We start from the raw sequence: 6,970 nt of genomic DNA on the forward strand, positions 1-6,970 counted from the left end.
TATATATATATATATATATATATATATATATATATATATATATATATATATGTTATGTTGTTTAGTTTATTGTTATGTTGATTTTATACTTGAATGGTGTTGCACTCTTCTTTAACAACATATATCTAGATATTACACATCTTCAAAAGAAAATCGATAGATGCCCGTTTGTATATTATCATATGTCGTGCTAGGTATACGGTGGCTACTGGCTACCATTATAACGAAAGAGATATTTAGCGTAAATAAATATTTCCATAAAAATATTTAACGGCATTTAAGTTAAGGTCATTGCATGGCGTTAACGTCTTTAGTGAAAGTTATATCGAGTGCCGATAAATGCTTATGCTATTGGCACCAAAAGTAATTACTTTCAACAACTTTTTATTTAGCGAAAAATTATTGGTAAAGCTAACAGTAAATAGGACCTATTTTACTGATTACCACTACAACAAAAGAGATATTTAGTGGAAATAAATATTATCGCAAAAATATTTAACGACATTTAGGTTAAGGCCATTGCATGCCGTCCTTGGTCCTTTTTACATAACACTCTTGGCCGCCCAAGAGGACTGCCACATTAAAATTACCTTTTGGGGAGGTCCGTTTGATATTCAAAAACTGCTAACGTCTTTAGTGGCAGTTATTGCAAGTGCAGGTAAATGCTTATATTATTGGGGCCAAAAATAATAACTTTCAACGACTTTTTATTTAGCGGCAAATTGCTGGTAAAGTTACCGGTAAATAAGACCTATTTTAGTGGTCCTATTAAGGAAATATTATTAAGATAGTATATCTTAATATTAACCATTATAAAGAGCATTAATTTGTTGTATACATAAAAGAATTGAGTTGACCTTTGCAATATTCTAAGGAATTCCGAAAATCTATGGTAAAGATGGAAAGTAGTAGAGTACAGTCAACTAGTGTTTGGTATCATTTGGTATAAGTGATCAGAAATAATTAATATTGAGATTAATTTTAGGATCAATCTATCCCATGTTTGATTGAGATAAAATGTATGAGATGACTTATCCCGAAATTGTAGAGTTATTAATCCCACCTGAAGGGTGTAATACCTAATCTTGGATTGTTAGTTCCAAGATAACTAATTTTCAATCAAACAACAATACGTATGCAAGTCACGTAATCTAATGAAGATATTTATAAAATTTGTTAACTATTAAATTGACATAATACTAGACCACATATAATAGAAAAAAGGCTTAACCTATATACATACACCGACAATTTAAATGACTACCCTGCTATTCTGCACGAAATAATCTGCATACCTGAATTTTATTGAGTCAATTCATGGTCTTTATAATCGCGAAATGTAAAAGTTTGGATGAATAATTTTAATTTTTTAAGAAATTGTTCGATTTTCATTTAGGCTTCAAAATCTATGGTGCATGTGAATAAAAACTTGATTTGGGTTATAATTTTCGCCGTCTTTATTTTAAAGAAGAATCTTAATGCGACAGTAAAAATTATCGTGTGATATTGTGATTAGCTAGAGAGATCACGAATTTAAATAAATTCAAGTTAAAATACACATAGATCATATCAAATCCTACTTACTTTACAAAAACAAAATTGTGTAAGTCAGGGTAAAGTTACTGGAAGAGGAACTAAAAGGATTGAAAATCCAAATCCTACCATACAAAATAAGAATTGTAGAGACGTGATTTCATCCTCTTAAAGTTCAATTTTATTCACTTTTACCCATTTTATGTTATCCTATCGTGTACCCTCACCCGTGTGATAATCTCTCCACAAAATGACAAAAATAACAATCCCCTAACTAATTTTGTCTTATCCTAGCAACCTACCCAAACAAAAATAGACACCTAACCCTTATCCCTCCAATTAAAAAACAACACCTACCTACCCTATCCTAACAAACTCTACCCCACCTTAATACCCCACCTACCCTACCCCAATACCCACCCACGTGACCCTTCACAACAAGATATACATATACACGGACCAAAACTTCATCAGGGGGATCATTTTTTTTTTCCTTTTTTGAATCCCATCAGATACACCAAAAAATGGCACACACCAGTTGAAATATTTGAGAGAGAGAGTCCTGAAGAGAGGGAGTAACAGAGAAAGAGAGAAAATGAGATCGAGGTGGGAGAGATTTGAGAAAAATAGAGATTAGGAAGGGAGAGATTTAAGAAAAACAGAGATTAGGAAGGGAGAGATTAGAGAAAAAACAAGGGAGAAACGTGCGAAAGGAAATTTGGACGAGTTTTCATCGGAAAACTTCATCGCCGCCAGTCGCGTTCTCAATTCTGGCTACCGCTGAGATTGCCGGAGCTCCGGTGAAGCTGTCAGTCCTATCCCATCCCAAAATGTTGAAACAACAATAAAAAAGTCGGTTAATCGATCCCAACTCCAAAAACTCATCGGGTTTGGGTAGAACAGATCTCGGGGTTGAGATATCTAATTCGAGGTAATATTTGATACGATTTTGGCCATTTGGTTGAGGTTCGATGAGGTCCAGTTTGTGAGCTCCGGCAAGTAGCGGAACCCAAGGTTAAAACAGTCTGCAAATTTCAGTTTGAATCATTGGTCTTTTAGGTATGTTCGTTTCTTTGGGTTTGATCGAGTTGTTGGGTCCATGTTGAGTTCGTTGAATCGAGGTCTTGGTTCGTGATCTCCAAATCCATTGCTAAGTGTTCAGAATAAAATTGAGGTCTATTTCTCATCCCATTTTTTGATTAATCTTTATCGTTTGATGCCTTATGTGGTGAATTGATAATGTGTGGATCTTGCTTTGTTTGGTTTGGTGTAGTTCGGATCATGAATGTTGATTAATTGGTCACTTGAATTGGTTAATTGGTTGGTAATGACTTGAATTCATTTGAGGTAAATGAAATTAGGACGGGAGTTGAAAGTTGATAAAGTGCATATTGTCGTTTTGATTCATTAATGTTAATTGAACTTGATAGTATCATGATAGGTCGATTGGTTTAGGCAAATATAGGTTGGGTAGGCAAAGTTTAGAATTTGTGGCTTTGGTTGGATGTTGGAAATTCCGTAGAATGTTTGAAATTTTGCTGAATAGTTTGATTTTCTCGCACTAAAAATGTATTCATTTGGTCGGGGAATGCCTCGAGGGATTTGTATCCTCGAGGGCCCCGAAGTATTTTGTTGGCGGAAAATGATCGTGATGAAGGACCAGGGCATCGGGTAAAGCATTGGAGCTTAGTTTAGGATTAGCGTAGGTTTACTTTCAGTACCTTTTTATTTCGGGTTGTAATAATTGGACTGGACATTATATTTTGGATTATTTTGTTTTTGTTTTCTTGAGTGACTATTTTTGCGTGCTTTGTGTGGTTTATTCATTTGTAATGTCAATTTAGCAGATACGCTCTGCCAAGCGACCGTGGTCAAACCACGGGATCGAGGGGTGCCTAACACCTTCCCTTCGGTCAATAGAATTCCTTAGCCGGAATCTCTGTTCGCAAACCAGTATTGAAGAGTCAAAACCATTTTGAAAATGGATATCCATAGGTGACTCGGCACACCCGATTTATGCCGAGTGGTGACTCTGAATAAAAAATGTTAATAATCCTTTTCTGAAACAAATTTTCATTTCTTGTCACTTAAAATAATAAAACCCTTTCGAACTTAAAATATAAATCTTTTGGAGTACGTAAAAGGGGTGTGACAGATCTGGCGACTCTGCTGGGGACACAATGACAAGTTTTCAGAATTTGAGCTATTTTTTTGGAGTCGTATCAGTTTTTTTTTGGCATTACGAGTGTATAAGCATTGTTTGTGGTTATTTTTTGTGTTATTTTCACTTTTGTGTGTTTTTTGTGCTCTTTGTTTATGGTATTTATCTTATGTGTTACCGCTTTATATCTGTCATCATGTGTCCACCCCCCGACCTTCTTTCTGCAACAAGTCCGTAGTACACGTGTTGTACATGACCTCTAGTTGAGTCACCCTTATTCTAGGGGGGAGCCGTTGGTGTTATGGAGTAGGTGGAAAGCAAAACAGCCACTATCGACCATACGCTCCCCCGAACAGCCTTGTTAGTGAACCACAACGTAGGTCAGCCTTTAGGTCATGCTTATGTGCATCATACGGAGCCCTAGCGGGACCCACATGGTCCTTTATAGGAGACTCATCTCTAAAGCATCTCTACGTGCTAACTATTGGATCTTTAAGGGTAACGTGGTCATTTGACGGACTGATTTAAAAAAAAAGTATGAATCAAAAGGAATGTCATAGTTTATTTTAGAATTCTTTATGACTTTTGTTCTTCACGATCCAAAAACTCAAAAAGATTTTTTTTACGTTTTACATTTGTCTTCTCAAAGTACCGTAAATTCAAAAAGAAAAGAAAAAAAAGAAAAAAAAAGTTTTGTTTGCCTTTTCTACTTATTTGTCAAAAAACAAAAATACCAAAAAGATTTTTTCTTTATAATTGGTGGTGTCAGTCTTAGTTAAAGTGTCTAGCTGAAAATCCAAAAGTTTTTTTTTTCGTTTGTTTTTGGTAGTGTCTCTTAAGTTAGGGTCAATTTATTAGTTAATCGCTAATTGTCCAATCTGGATGAACTACGCATACCTGATTCCCTTCCCTCGGGTTGGGATACGTAGGCAACCCCCGGCGGGGGGAGGGGGGAGGGGTCCGATAATTTTTGTGTTGGCCTTTGTCTTATTATTTAGCCTTGGTCTCTCGCCCCGTAATCTAGAGTTGTTTGCCAAGTAGACTAATTTCGCTCAGTACTTCTGCTTGGTAAATTGGAGTCATGAATGTGGTCTGTCCCATCAATATGTGCTTGCGTCAAAAATCCCAAGGGTTGGGAATCTTCTACTCCTGTCGAATCTTTGAGATAACGTCTTATGTGTTATTACAGGATGGATTTGTCCTCCAAGTCTAGAGTTCTGATGGTTGTCAAGATGCCCAAAAAGTTAATCAAGTGGTGGGAAATGTTTAACTATGTTGATCAGCAGAAACTGATTAAAATATTAGGTGATCTTACTGAACTTCTGCATGTTACCCCTCGTCCAGATTTAATAGAGGCTTTGTTGACCTTTTGGGATCCAAGTAGTTTGGTGTTCAGGTTTGGGGAATGTGAAATGACTCGTACTTTGGCAGAAATATCCGGTTTGTTGCATTTGCCTTATATCGATAAGGATATGATCCGAGCACGAAATCATACTGGCGTGAGATTTTTGCAGTCTTGTGGTTTTAAAAGTAAGGGTATGCATTTGGGTTGTTTAAGTGATTCGTGGGTTTCCTTAGACTTTTTGTTCGCTAGATTCGGGCCCTCGGAAGGTTTTGATTGCTTTTAGGATGAATTTCATGTGACTAAGAAGAAGTGGGAGAAAAAGCGTCTTGAAGTCTTCACCCTCGCTTTATTAGGCATTTTAGTGTTTCCACTAGAAGAAAGACGTATTAATACCCGTTTGCAATCTGTAGTGATGGCTCTATTTCATAAGGATCAAAACGACAAGGGCATTAATCAAAAGGGCAGGTTCACTCTCATACCCATGATCTTAACAGAAATATATAAGGCTTCAACCGAAGTGAAGGGGGGGATGAGATTTTTTGAGGGCAGTAACCTGATATTGCAGTTATGGATGATGGAGCATTTGTATACGCCGTCTTTAGTTAGACCAGACGTGGTAGATCATTGTATTCCCAATCGAGTGAAAGCCATGGACTCCAGGTTGCGTTTGAATAAATTCTCGCTACCCGTGGGAGTCGAGGCTTGGATTGAATTTCTTGAATCAAGACCCGGGGATAACATTCTATGGACTTATCTGTGGCTTCGACAGAAGATAATCATGTTGGGTTGTCAGACGCAACTCCCTTTAGTTATGTTAGGGCTCAATTGCACTAGACCATACAGTCCTTCTAGGGAAATGCACCAGTTGGGTAGGCTGCAGGACTTGCCACCAACAGTGGATCTTCTGAAGGATATTGAGTACTTCAAGAACCAAGCCTTAGGTGAGAGCAAGTACGAGCAGTTTTGGAAGCATGCAACAAAGCTAGGTGTGGACACACTCAAAGAAAGTTTGGATAATCCGGGGTACACTCAGGGATATGGGGTCTGGCTTCAATCTATCCCTCGGGGTATCAGTCAACCTTTACCAGCGCAACTTAGAGGGAGAATACGGGAAGAATGCATAGTAGACGACCATCAAGATGAAAATGTAGGGTCCAAAGTGGAAACTCTGAGAGTTTAGTTAGCAGATTTGTTCAGGACGGTAGAAAGGTGTCAGAATAATCTTTCCAAGTGTACTCCTCATGAGGCAGGAATACGGGCCCGAAGCTTCTTCCCCAATATCAGGGTGTCTTTACAGGATATGCTACAAAGTTTAAATGGGAGAAAGAGAACTTCACAGACAGGTCCATCTCAGCCAGGGTCATCACGCAGAGCACCAGTCTGAAAGACCATTTCTTATCTTATTTCAGTTTGGGTCTTTTATGTGTCTGTCATTGTAGGGTGGTGTTTGCTTTAAGTCGAAGTCAAGTTATTTTTGGTACTAGGGTCTTTATTAGTAATTTCACGTATGTCGTCTTAGGGGTCTAGAATGTTGTTTCGTATTTGTTGTTTAGTTTTAAAGTGGTCCTAAATTCTTTGTATGTTTTTGTTGTTTCTTTCGTCAAAATGTTATAATGTTATGTCTTTCTTTTGTTTGTTTATTTTCGTTTTCGTAAAAAAAAAGAAGTGATGTTTATGCACATGCTGCCCGAACTACGCTAGATCTGATTCATGTAAAACATGATACGTAGGCAACCTACTTTTGGGTTCGATCTAATCATTTTGTTTCGTTGTTTTTCATTATTTGTCCTCTTTTAAGGAAAAACAAAAGCCATAAAGAATGATAAAATAAAGGTAGATAACGAGAGAAAAGAAAAGAACAGAGATGGATACGAAAAAAATATAATAATATAATGATAATAATAATAAGTGTAGATAAAAAGTAAGTGTAG

The sequence above is a fragment of the Capsicum annuum genome, unplaced genomic scaffold, assembly GCF_002878395.1.
Source record: "Capsicum annuum cultivar UCD-10X-F1 unplaced genomic scaffold, UCD10Xv1.1 ctg5197, whole genome shotgun sequence".
Classification (NCBI taxonomy): Eukaryota; Viridiplantae; Streptophyta; class Magnoliopsida; order Solanales; family Solanaceae; genus Capsicum; species Capsicum annuum.